This window comes from Elaeis guineensis, chromosome 8 (genome assembly GCF_000442705.2).
Source record: "Elaeis guineensis isolate ETL-2024a chromosome 8, EG11, whole genome shotgun sequence".
NCBI classification, from domain to species: Eukaryota; Viridiplantae; Streptophyta; class Magnoliopsida; order Arecales; family Arecaceae; genus Elaeis; species Elaeis guineensis.
In genome coordinates, this window is record NC_026000.2 from 137,216,565 (window position 1) to 137,231,246 (window position 14,682).

Consider the following 14,682-nt stretch of genomic DNA (forward strand, 5'->3'; position numbering starts at 1 on the left):
AGGGTGGTAATTTTGTGGCAAGAGATTCTGATGTTAACGTCATATTATATATTAGATTTGCAAGTTATATTTTGGTCTTACAGTTGGTACTGTCTCATACATATTGAGCTTGTGAGTTTTACTTGTTAATGTTATTTTTGATCTTCTCCCACAATTGTATATGTAAAAGGATTTATCCAAAAAGTGATGTTTTTGGTTTGTATGTAATATTAGAATTTTATGATGATATAGGTTATATGAAATTAGATAATTGAGGTTTTCATTTTTTACATACATATAGAGGATGATTGTGTGACAATGATGCTTTGCAAGATGCCACATCTGAACCTTTTACTTGTCATTTGCCAATTTATAAGAGATGACTATACTTTTGTCCCCTTGATTTTGTCCAAGTTCCACTTTGATGCCCTCTATTAAAAGAAAAAATTAGTTTAATCCCTCAAGTTACTCCATTTGCTTGATGTAATCCTTTACCATGTTAGCCTCCAACATCATGACGCCACCATTCTGAATGACATATATAATTAAATTTCCTCTCTCTTAACCATTTCACAAACACCTTTATCAAAATTGCTCCACTCCAATCCCTCTACTTCGGTCTTCCCTCTCAAAGCCTGTGGATTTGGGCCCATGGATTTGGGCTATCTCGTCTCTAATCTGAATGGCACTATTGGCAATGTTTTGCCGTAGATTGGATCGATTCTGGTATGGCTTCAAGAGGGCTCTGAGGTATTTCTTTGAATTTCACTTGGATATTGGTTATGTTGGACCGAGAGTTTTAGGTAATTTTGGTGTTGTCCCTCTTTGTTGTGGTTGTTGATGGGCAATTTGATTTTTCTATGAAGGAAGCCCATGTTCTTTCCTCGTTTGATTTGTTTTCTTGAAGGTTTTTGCTTCAAAGTTGATAAATTTTAAGATTTATCTCATCTATGGTGCATGGAACACGATAACAATAACTGCATACAATTTCAAGATGTATATTGGCTATCAAATTTTGCCAGTTGGCATCCCACTCTTCAGCTCATTCTCAAAATACAAAAGAGAAAGAAAGAAAGATGCAAACTATAATACATCAAGTATTCATAATTCTCAAATAAACAAAACCATATTTTCTCACATTAAACATTTAATAAATAGCACATATATAGTATATTTGTGGAATAGATTACGTAATATTTTTATCGAAGAACAGTGGTATGTTAACAAGATTTTTTTTTTCTTGATACCAGGGGAAGCAAAAGCCACCCAAAACTTTATTAATGGAATTGGTATTTATTGAATTGCAAGAAGTATAGAGTCTGTCAAAATAAAGGTATATGTATCAACTGTAATCAATAAAACCAAAAGACAGAGTATATTACATAATGGAATTATTGAATAGACATAGAGTAGACAATTGTTCATTACATAATTGCATCAAAGTGTAGTAACAAATCTGGGGTTATCTGCCAACGGTTATGGTGAAAATTTTTGAAAAATTTGGATGCACAACACTTTGTAGGTAACTTGCTTGCATTTCACTAGTAACTCCACAGAAACTTTCAATCCTTTGCATCAACATTGATTGCATCTAAACTTATAAATATAATGCTTCATCTTAATTAAAAAATAAAAAGTCAAAGTGCTTGGCATTGGCTTGCATATAGCTCCATCTTATTTTGCATGTCGAAGACATGGGTTCTGTTGGGACATATCGACCGATCCTTTTTATGCTGACTCATCCTCGGGCCTGCTCGACCGACGTCCGACTCTACCGATCGCACCGACCGACGACTGCCGATACTGTCCGACCGAAGATATGTCGGTCGGGCAGATCCATTCTGCTTCCGACTAGCCGAACGACGGAGCCCGACTCTACCGACTCACTGTCGGACGGGGGTGGTGGCCGACGTCCGACTCCCGCAATGCGCCAGACCAGCCGACGGTGTCTCCGGGTCTTTACCCGACGTCCCGCAACCAAATGCCGACGTATGGTCGGTCGGCTCCCCCAAACGCCGTACGACCGTTGTGGACTACTGTCCTGATAAGGGCATGCGGCATGACCGCCCTGAGGCATTGTCCTGCCAAGGACATAGATTAATCCCAGCGATTTGACAGTCCACGATGACTTGATAGTCCGCGGTGACTCTGACAGCCTCCGGCGATTTGATAACTCCCCTAGTTGTCTGCGCCATTAATGGCGGCACCACGCCGCACTCTACTATAAAACGGAGAAGACAACAGTGCTGAGGAGGTTCTTTCGAAACCCCTGGACTCTCTCTCTCTCTCCCGCTGAGTCTCCCTGATTCTTTTCTACTGTTGCCTAGTCTCCTCTCTGACTTGACCATCGGAGGATCCCCACCGGAGGCATCTCCGGTCAGTGTGGACTTTTCTTGCAGGTGCTTGTTCCCGACGACCAGGCGACGAGGGGATTGGCCGCAACAGGTTTGGCGCACCAGGTAGGGGGGATCACGACCTCCACAGAGCTTGAAAAATCCTTTCGAGATGACAAGAACCAGGGCTCAGCAATCGAGGGCCACCGGATCGGTAAGGTACTCTTTCCATCGGGAAGAGGCCTCTCCTCCACCCTCCATGGTGGAACCCAGCTCTCCGCATCTTGTGATGACCACGGAGGCGCAGATCGTGGTGATCGTGCGGCAGATGACTGTGATGATGGATGCAGTCAAGAGCTTTCAACAACAACCAACCCGATTACCGCACTCGCCGGCGGGACAACCGGCGGTGCACCCGATGCCGTCCAGGAGCAGCCGCCGATGCCCGCATCGGTCTCCGTCTCCTCCTCAGGAGCAGCCGTCACAGCACTCCCACCGAGAGGGGGAGAGGCGGCCACGGCATGATACCCACCGATCTCGACGACCCTCTCTTTCCCAGCTGGAACCAGCAAGGAAGGAGAAGCGGCCGCGAACACTGTCCGCCTCCCTTTCAGATTCGTCGGGAGACTCGACCCCTGGGGTCTCCCAGCACCGATGGACCGACGACTACGAACGTAGGTTCGAAGAAATCGACCGTCGGCTTGCCTAGCTCCAGGTGGACGGACAGAAGTCTTCGAATGACATCGACTTCCAGACCGCCCAACCTCTCTCCTGACTCATCCTCGATGAGCCGATTCCTAGTCGGTTCAAGATGCCTCATGTGGAGCCCTACGACGGCTCCACCGATCCAGTTGACCATCTGAAGAGCTACAAGGCTCTCATGATGATCCAAGGGGCAACCAATGTCCTCCTTTGCATCGGCTTTCCCACCACACTTCGCAAAGCCACCAGGGCCTAGTACTCCGACCTCCGCTCAGAAAGCATCCACTCCTTCGGGCAGCTCGAGCATGCTTTCGTGGCCCATTTCAGCACCAGCCAAAAGCCGTCACGAATCTTGGACAGTCTTTTCTCCCTCAAGCAGGGAGAAAATGAGACGCTCCGACACTTCGTGATGCGATTCAATGCGACCACGCTTGAGGTTCGGGACCTCAACGAAAACATGGCTATTTCAGCCATGAAGAGGGGGCTAAGGGGGTCCCGATTTACATACTCCTTAGATAAAATCCTCCTCCGAACATATGCCGAACTGCTGGAGCGCGCGTACAAATACATGCGTGCAGACGAAGGAGCTTCCGACCGATGCCTGACTGAGACCAAGGGTTCGAAGGAGAAGCAAAGAAAAGGTCGGGCTTCTGCCAAGCCTAGCAAGCCCCCGACCGACAAACAGGTCTCACCCCAGCGACGGAGCCCGAGATCGCCCCGATGGCGGAGTCCGAGGCTGATGCGTCGTAGGTATGACTCCTATACCCCTCTCTCTGCTCCTCGTGCACAGATTTTGATGGAGATCGAAGGGGAAGAATATCTGCGACGGCCTCCATCTTTGAAGGCAAAGGACCTCGACCGGTGAAAGTACTGCTGATTTCATTGGGGCCACGGCCACAACATCGAGCAGTACATCCAACTTAAGGATGAAATCAAGGCCCTCATACGTCGAGGGTATCTCAAAAAATTTCGAAGGAACCCGCCAACTCGACCCGTCCCCGACCGACGACCCCAACCGACTGAGGAGGCAGCGAACAATCAGCCCACAGTCGGAGTCATCAACATGATCTCCAAACGACTGGACAGGGGGATGACCGCTGGAGGGGAGTCAACGAAGAAGCTGCGCCAAGATGATGTAATCACTTTTATAGATGAAGATGCTCGGAGAATCCAAACTCCTCATGACAACGCTGTTGTTGTCTCAGCAATAATAGTAAATTATGATGTAAGAAGGATCCTTGTTGATAATGGAAGTTCGACAAATATTTTATTCTACTCGACTTTCTTCCGAATGCGACTGTCGGCTGACCGGCTCGAGAGAGTCTCCACGCCCCTGATGGGTTTCACCGGGGAAGCTGTCACAGTGGAAGGAGAAATTACTCTTCCCATAACAGCTGAAATCGGACCGCGATAAAGCACCGTCGACCTGACCTTTGCGATCGTCCAAGTGCCTTCGGCCTACAACGTCATACTTGGAAGACCCAGACTAAACGCCCTCAGAGCAATAGTCTCGACCTACCACCTACTGGTTCGGTTTCCGATCAAAAATAGAGTCGGAGAGATGCGCGGGGATCAACAGCTCGCTCGACGATGCTTCCAAATCTCTGCTCGAAGTAAGGAAGCGAAGGACTCCCAGACGGCCGACAAGTTGGACCAGCGGGGAGAGGAAGAACGGGGCGAACCGGCCGAACAGCTGGTTTCCGTCCTGATAGCGGAGAATCCTGAACGAGTGGTCTGGGTCGGATCCCAATTATCCGATCCTGAGCAACGGTAGCTAATAGAGCTGTTGAGGGCCAATGCCGACGTATTCGCTTGGTCGGCAGCGGATATGTCCGACATTCTCCCGAAGACGATGACTCACCGACTCAACATCGACCCTGGAATGAGGCCGGTGAGGCAGAAGAAACGGTCTTTTGCTCCTGAAAGACAGAAGGCCATCGACGAAGAAGTGGATAAGCTACTCGAGGCGGGCTTCATCAGAGAAACCACGTACCCCGATTGGCTCGCCAATGTTATCATGGTGAAAAATGCCAACGGGAGGTGGAGGATCTGCATCGACTATACCGACCTAAACCGTGCCTGCCCGAAGGACAGCTTCCCACTCTCGAAAATCGACCAGCTGGTAGATGCGACATCCGACCATCGACTGCTCAGCTTCATGGACGCCTTTGCCAGATACAATCAGATCCGGATAGCACCCGAAGACGAGGAGCACACAGCCTTCGTGACCGCTAAGGGCCTTTACTGCTACAGAGTAATGCCCTTCGGACTGAAAAATACTGAAGCCACCTACCAGCGACTCGTCAATAAGGTCTTCAAAGACCAAATTGAATGCAACATGGAGGTGTACGTGGACGACATGTTGGTGAAGAGCGCGCAGATTTCAGATCATGTCCAAGATCTTGAAGAAACTTTTCACACTCTTCGACGATATCGGATGAGGTTGAATCCGACTAAGTGTGCCTTCGGAGTGACTTCGGAGAAGTTTCTCGAGTTTCTTGTTTCTCAACGAAGAATTAAGGCTAATCTTGAGAAGATAAAGGCGATCATCGACATGCGGCATCCGAACACCAAAAAGGAGGTATAGCAGCTTAACGGAAGGATCATCGTGCTCAGTTGATTCATCTCTCGGTCGGCTGAGAGATACCTCCTGTTCTTCAAAATCTTGAGGCAGGTGAAGGACTTCTCTTGGCCGGATGAGTGCCGGCAGGCCTTCGAGGATCTGAAAAGATATCTGGCCTCCCCGCCACTGCTTGTAAAGTCGAAAGTTGGAGAAATACTGTACCTGTACTTGGCAACCTCCCCAGAGGCAGTTAGCTCGGTGCTCGTCCTGAAGAACGAGAGCCGAATTCACCAACCCATATACTACACCAGCAAAGTGCTCCACGAAGCTAAAGCTCGGTACTCAAAGATGGAGAAAATGATATTCGCCTTGATCGTGTCTGCACAATGACTCCGTCCGTATTTTCAAACGCACGCTATCGTGGTCCTCACCGACCAGCCCCTGAGGGCGATTTTGCGTCACCCCGATACATCGGGACGATTGGTAAAATGGGCGGTGAGGCTGAGTGAGTTCAACATTCAGTATCGACCGCGACCTGCCTTAAAAGCCTAGGTCTTGGCTGACTTTATTGCGAAGTGCCCGACAACCGACCAAGGATCGAAAAGTGGGAGCTCCAATGAGGCCGCAATCTCCGAACCTGACCCCGGGTCTACCTGGGTGTTGCACATCGACGGAGCTTCCAATGCTCGAGAGAGCGGGGCTGGATTCCTGCTCACCAACTCGGAGGGAGTGGTTATTGAGTACGCCCTCCGATTCGACTTCAAAGCCTCCAATAATCAAGCCGAGTATGAAGCGCTCATCGCTGGCTTGAGAGTAGTGAAGGAGCTCGGAATCGACAGTGTTGCTCCTAGATTGATTTTGATGACTACAAAACAGTTGGAAGGGATACAAATAATTTTTATGTGAAAAAGACCTTATGCTCTACAGGGGCAAAATCATAATTTCATCAAAACTCTGATTTGATAGCATCATCGTGTAGAACAAATGATATGTAATCTATTGGTGAAAGTTTCATGATTTTTGGACTTATATTTTTGGAGTTATGAAGGTTTGAAGTTCATGAGTCGACTCATGAGTCAACTCATGAAACTATGAGCTGATTGGCACGCAAAGATTAGCCATGGCACGCTGGTTTTCTGGCTTGGCACGACCTGTGAGTCGACTCATGAGTCGACCCACAAGGCATGAGTCGACTTCTGCTGTTTTGGGCCAAGAAAATCCAGAAACCAAATCTCTGGACTTTGCAACAGAGGTCGACTCATGAGTCGACTCCTGAGGCATGAGTCGACTCATGAGTCGACTCATATGACGGGATTTGCCTGTAACGGCTAGTTTTTGGTCAGATTTGGTTGCTTTTTAATGCTGCTTTTTGTGCTATAACGGCTCTTTTTCTGCCTAGTTTGTTTTTCCTTGTCTCTTAAGGCTATAAAAGGTTTCAAAAGGTGGAAAACAAAAAGGGAGAGACATCAAATATCCAAGAGGCATTCAAGAGATTTGAAAAGACAAAAGAAAGAGCGTTCAAGAGGGCATTCAAGTGCATTCAAGAGAGGATTTCTCAAGCCAACTTCTCAACCTCATTCAAGAGCTCATTTAAAGCCTTCAAGAAGCCATCAATCAAGCTCACCAACTCCTCAAGCATTTACTTCATCTCTCATCCACTTTGAGGAAATCCAAGAGGGGCTTCTTCATTTGAGTAAAGCGTATTTATTGTTATATTCGCTCACTTAAGGAGCTATTCTTGTACTTATTTGTGCTCTAAACTGATTTTATCTTTTGAGTAATTATTTTTGTTTTGGAGGGTTTCCAAAACAAGGAAAGGTTGATCCGAACCTGAAATCGGAGTGTATTGGATCGGCTTGTACCCGAGAAATAAGTGGACTAGCTTGGGATAGCTAGTGTCGGAGTTTCCGACGGTTGTATTCGGGTTGAATACAAAGTATAGTGGATTAGAATTCCCAAGTAGGAGCTTGGGGAGTGGATGTAGGTGCAAGGTTGGCACCGAACCACTATAAATCATTGTGTTTGTGGCATGCTTTATTGTTTCTCTTTAATTCTCCATTATATCCTTGCATTCTTGTTTTAAGTAATTAATCTCAAACTAAAGTCTCTCTCCTCATTCATCAAGCTTTTGATATATCTTTTTTTACAAGTATTTAGTTAAGCCTAAAATTTTTAAAACCCAATTCACCCCCCCCTCTTGGGTTGCATAGCTGGGCAACAAGTGGTATCAGAGCCCGGTGCTCTAGCCCTTCTTTGATCTAACAATCAAAGAGCCAAAGATCTATGGCAACCCACGTCGGCACTTCTCTAGCCGAGGGGCAATCTACCAACCGACCTCCACTTTTCAATGGGTCTAATTACACCTATTGGAAAGCTCGGATGAAGATTTTCATACAAGCACTAGACTATGATATGTGGAGTATCATAGTGAACGGTCCACACACACCCACCAAGATAATAGATGGTGAGGAGTCAACCAAACCCGAAAGAGAATGGGATGAGGTTGATAAGAAATTGGCACAGTTAAATGCTAAAGCTATGAATGTTCTTTATTGTTCACTTGATGCAAATGAATTTAATCGCATTTCTACCTGTGCATCTGCTAAAGAAATATGGGATAGGTTAGAAGTAACCCATGAGGGAACAAATCAAGTAAAGGAGTCTAAAATTAACATGCTTGTACATAAATATGAGTTATTTAAAATGGAGCATGATGAGTCCATAACTGCTATGTTTACTCGCTTTACTGATATAATTAATGGTTTGAAGAGTCTTGGCAAATCTTATACTAACAGTGAGCTTGTAAGGAAGATTCTCAGGTCATTGCCAAGAACCTGGGAAGCCAAGGTGACTGCTATCCAAGAAGCAAAGGACTTGAACACTCTACCTCTAGAAGAGCTTCTTGGATCCTTGATGACTCACGAGCTTAGCATGAAGCAACATCAAGAGGATGAAGTCAAAAAGAAGAGAACCATTGCCCTCAAATCCACAGTCTCTCCTGATGAAGAAACTGACGACACAGAAGATGAAGAACAGGATGAAGAAATGGCACTCATCACCCGAAGATTCAAGAAGTTCCTAAGAAAGAGGAAACAGGGGATGAGAAAGAGACCTTTCACAAAAGGAGAACAAAGCAAAGAGAAAGAAAAAGATCAACCCCTTATATGCTATGAGTGCAAGAAGCCGGGGCATTTCAAATCCGAATGTCCACAATTGAAGAAAGGTCCCAAAAAGTTCAAAAAGAAGGCAATGATGGCCACATGGAGTGCGAGCGACGACTCAAGCTCCGATGAGGAGACCTCAACAGAACAAGCCAACCTGTGCCTTATGGCACACGATAATGAGGTAATTTCTGAAACCCCTAGTGAATTTACTTTTGAAGAATTGCATGAAGCCTTCAATGATTTAATTGATGAATTGAAGAAACTAGGAATGAAAAACAAAGAACTAAAACTGAAAAATCAGTCTTTAGTAAAACAAGCAGAAAATCTTTCAATTGAAAAATCCACTTTGCTTCAAGAGAACCAAAGCCTAAAGAATGATATTAATAAGCTGAAACCTATAGTAGATAAATTCACCTTAAGTTCAAACAAACTAAATATGATTCTTGAAAATCAAAAGGCCGTATATGATAAGGCCGGACTTGGCTATAACCCCTTAAAGAAACAAAAATTTCTGAAAAATATTTATGTAAATTATTCAAGTAACAAGCCTACCAATACTACTTGTTTTAAATGTGGTAGAATAGGACATAAATCTTACACTTGTGCAAACATAACTGTAAAGAAAATATGGGTTCCAAAAGGAACCATCTTGACTAACCAAAAAGGATCCAAGAAAGCTTGGGTACCTAAAACAAAAACTTGACATTTGTTTGCAGGTGTGTCTAGCATCCCATGGAGAAAACAGGAAATGGTATCTGGACAGTGGATGCTCGAGACACATGACTGGTGATGAATCACAATTCATCACGCTTGATGCTAAGGATGGAGGGATGGTCACCTTTGGAGATAATGGCAAAGGAAAGATCATCGGGATAGGTAACATTGGTATCACTCCCTCCAAATATATTGAAAATGTTTTGTTAGTTAAAGGTTTAAAGCATAACTTACTTAGCATTAGTCAATTTTGTGATAAAGGGTATAAAGTAGTTTTTGAATCATCTGTTTGCATTGTGACTAGTCCTATTAATGATGGCATCAAATTTATAGGACATAGACATGGCAATGTTTATATGGTAGATCTAAATGATTTAGCCAAATTAGACATGCAATGCCTAGTATCCTTAAATGCTAAAGTTAATGAGACTAGTTGGCTTTGGCATCGTAGACTTGCTCACATTAGCATGCATTCTCTTTCAAAATTAATTAAGAAAGAATTAGTTCATGGCTTGCTTAAACTGAATTTTGAAAAAGATAGGATTTGTGATGCATGTCAACTAGGTAAGCAAACTAGAGTTTCATTTAAATCCAAAAACATTGTTTCAACTTCTAGACCATTAGAGCTTTTGCATATGGATTTATTTGGACCAACTAGAACCACAAGTCTAGGAGAAAAACGATATGGTTTTGTAATAATAGATGATTATTCACGTTTTACTTGGGTTTTCTTTTTGGCACACAAAGATGAAACTTTTCATATTTTCACTAAATTTCATCGAAAAGTCACTAATGAAAAAGGATCTTCAATTCAAAATATTAGAAGTGACCATGGAACTGAATTTGAAAATCAAGACTTTGAAAAATTTTGTGATGAGAATGAAATCGGCCATAACTTCTCTGCTCCTAGAACACCCCAACAAAATGGGGTAGTTGAAAGGAAAAACAGAACCTTAGAAGAAATGGCCCGTACCATGCTTTGTGAAAGCAACCTTCCAAGATATTTTTGGGCGGAAGCTATTAACACAGCATGTTACATTTTAAATCGTGCTTTGATCAGACAATTTTTAAAGAGAACCCCCTATGAACTTTGGAAAGGAAGAAAACCAAATATTGCATATTTTCATGTTTTTGGTTGCCGATGTTTTGTATTAAATAATGGTAAGGAAAGACTTGGTAAATTTGATGCAAAATCAGATGAAGCAATCTTTCTGGGTTACTCCTCTACTAGTAAAGCTTTTAGAGTTTTTAATAAAAGAACTTTAGTAGTTGAGGAGTCCATTCATGTTGTCTTTGATGAATCTAACGATCTTCCTTCAAGGAAGAATGAGAGTGTTGATGATGCAGATCCATTAATAGAAGGTATGAAGGAGATCACTCTGAAAGATTCAGCCACTCCAGAGGACAAGGAACAAGAAGACAAACAAGATGAGATAGGTGAGGAAATTCAAGAACAACCTCAAGGTACAAATGACCTACCCAAGGAATGGAGGTATGTTCACAACCACCCTAAGGAGTTAATTATTGGTGATCCTTTGCATGGTGTAAAAACTCGCTCTTCACTTAGAGATGTGTTTAATCATTGTGCTTTTGTATCTCATTTTGAACCTAAAACTATTGAAAAAGCTGAAAAAGATCATAATTGGATTAATGCAATGCAAGAGGAACTTAATCAATTTGAAAGAAATAATGTTTGGACTTTGGTTTCAAGACCTAAAAAACTGTTCAATAATTGGCACAAAATGGGTCTTTAGAAACAAATTAGATGAGCATGGTAATGTAATTAGAAATAAAGCAAGATTGGTTGCTAAAGGATATAATCAAGAAGAAGGGATTGATTTTGATGAAACCTTTGCACCAGTAGCTAGATTAGAAGCCATTAGACTTCTACTTGCATATGCTTGCTTTATGAAATTCAAATTGTTTCAAATGGATGTTAAAAGTGCATTTTTAAATGGATTTATTGCTGAAGAAGTTTATGTAGAACAACCCCCTGGATTTGAAAATCATGCCCTTCCTAATCATGTTTTTAAATTAAATAAGGCTTTATATGGATTAAAACAAGCACCTAGAGCATGGTATGATAGACTAAGCAAATTTTTACTAAATAATAGTTTTTCAAGAGTAATGTAGATACAACCCTCTTTATCAAAAGAAATCAAAATGATATGTTAGTTATACAAATTTATGTTGATGACATAATTTTTGGATCTACTAATGAATCCCTTTGTCAAGACTTTGCTAAGCTTATGCAGGGGAGTTCGAGATGAGCATGATGGGAGAACTCACCTTCTTCCTCGGACTCCAGATCAAACAATCAAAAGAGGAAATCTCCATCACCCAAAGCAAGTACACCAAGGAACTACTCAAAAGATTTGGAATGGAGAACTCCAAACCCATTGGCACACCAATGAGTCCCTCATGTAAGCTTGATAAGGACGATGAAGGTAAATGTGTAGACTTAAAATACTATAGAGGCATGATTGGATCATTATTGTATCTAACTGCAAGTAGGCCTGATATCATGTTTAGTGTTTGTTTATGTGCTAGATATCAATCTAATCCTAAAGAATCTCATTTGAATTCTGTTAAAAGAATCCTTAGATACTTAAATGGTACTCAAACTTTAGGGTTATGGTACTCTAAGGACTCACAAATTGATCTATTAGGATATTCTGATGCTGACTTTGCTGGATGTAAATTAGATAGAAAAAGCACAAGTGGAACTTGTCAATTTCTTGGAGTTAACCTAATCTCATGGTTAGCAAGAAACAAAATTCGGTAGCACTGTCTACGACTGAGGCCGAATACATTGCAGCCGGAAGTTGTTGTGCTCAAATCTTGTGGATTAAGCAACAACTCGAAGACTTTGGAATTAAACTTAATGAAATACCTATAAGATGTGACAACACAAGTGCCATAAATCTATCTAAAAATCCTATTCAACACTCAAGATCCAAACATATTGAAATAAGACATCACTTTATAAGAGAACATGTTCAAAACAAAAATATAATTCTTGAATATGTTTGCATCGAAAATTAATTAGCTGATATCTTTACAAAGACCCTTAGTGAGGATAGATTCTGTGAAATTAGGAGAAATCTAGGAATTCTTGATCCATTTGCCTGAATTAATTTTTCAATTTCCAATGATTTATTATCAAAATTTCCTAAGAGCTCAATTTCCAATACCTTTCTTGGTCCCAAAAGCTCAAGTTTTTCATTCTAAAAACTCATCTTAGAGCTAAACTCCTTCTCTCCAAATTTCAAATTTTTCTGGAATTTATTCATATTTTTTCCCTGATTTTCTGAACTTCATGAGTCGACTCATGAGTCGACTCAATGGCAAACTTGTAATTCCCAGCAACTTCCAACGGGCTGAAGGGTTTATATTTTGAATTGCTGTTCGTGAGCCGACCCTCACACTCGTCTTCCTCCTTCCGAAATCCATTCTCCCTTCTCTCATTTGCTCCATTTTCAAGGCTTGAGCTAGTGGAACTCCTCCCGCCTTCTCTCCACCGCAAATCGCCACTCGGGGAAAGGTTCTTTATGACCTCTTCCCTTGTTCTTCACGGTTGGAGCGTGCCCTAGCACTCCACCGTCCCTCTCAAATCCACTCATTCTCTCCTCCAAAACCTCAAATCACTCTCTTGTATCCTTCCTTCACTCTCTCACTTGCTCCTCAAGTCTCCTCGCCTGGTATTGAAGAGGTTATGACACCAAAAATGAAACTTCCCCAAAGGAGAAAGTCAGTCCGGGAACTTGAAGAAAGTGTCAGAAGGAAAAGGCAAGCGGCACAGTCCTCCTTGCTCCCGTTCCAGCTTCAGTTCAAGGTCCTTCACAGTCTTCTCAAACCCCCAGTAAGAACCCTCTCTTAGATAGAAAAGTAGAAACCGGGAAAAACATTGACTTCCGGTTCTTTGAAAGTGAGGGATTTTCTTTAGCAAGTAAGATCAAAAATCAGGGATGGAGCTTTTACTGTTCACTCAAAGAAGTCACCTTTGTTGACCTTGTTAGGGAGTTTTATCAGAATCTTATTTATGGAAATGGGTCAGTAACTTCAACTGTGAAAGGGATTGATATCTGTCTGGATCCTGTCATTTTAGGGGAGATTTTACACTTACCTAGTGAAGGTTATGCATACATGGAACTCCCCGTGAAAGAAGAAGGTATAAGTGTTATACTTGGAGGAACCTACCAAGGGAATTTGAATAAACTAGAGGCCAAGATTTTACCTATAGAAATGAGAATCTTACATCAAATGGTCACAAAACTTTTCTTCCCTAGGAGTGGTAGGCACGATCTTCTGTCAGGCAGGGACATATGCATTATGTTTCACATTATCACAGAAACCCCCCTAAACCTCCCAGCACTTATGATAGAGGCCATGAGAGAGACTCTGAACAGATCTAAGGCACATTTGCCTTATGGTATGGCCCTGACTAGAGTTTTCAGGAGGTTTGGAGTTAGTTGTGAGGGGGAGGCTCCCACCAAACTGTCTCATGTTGATACCTTCAACCTACACACCTTGCATCGAATGGGGTTCACAAAAAGTGGTGGTGGTTGGATCAGGGGAGCTGAGGAAAGAACAGAACAGAAGAAAGAGCAGAAGAAAGAGCTGAGGATACAGCAGAAGTCAGAGCTGAAGAAGAAGAAGGTCCATCATCTCCTGTTCATGACTTCAGGGCAGCTTCACCAGATATACAGTTCTTTCCGGATCCAGAGGCTGGCCCTTCTGAGTTTACCAGGATACCCACACCTGTGCATCAGCCAGAGAGCAGAGCACCTCCGCCAGAGTTCACACTGTCCGATTATCAGATTGAGCGGATTGCACAGCGTATGGTCTCTTTGATGTCGAGTCAGATGAGCAGTACTTCATTTGTACCAGGGGCTACTTCTACTGATCAGACTTTGACTCCCCACATCTCCACAGTATATCAGATGATGGCAGATCAGTCCATGAGGATTCAGCAGCTTGAGGACACTGTTCTGAGATTGACTGGCAGAGTTCTCGAGTTACAGGGGCAGGTCTTCGATTTGGCACACCCTCAGCCTCAGGAGTCTACGATTGAGGTCACTGATCTCACTGCAGAGGCCGGCAGACTCAGAGGAGCTCTTGAGGGCGGTTATGAGTTACTGAGGAAGGAGATCAGAGGATCAAGTGAGCAAGCTACTACTCAGTTCACTGCACTTCTCCAGGCTGTCTCCAGGGCACTGACTGTACT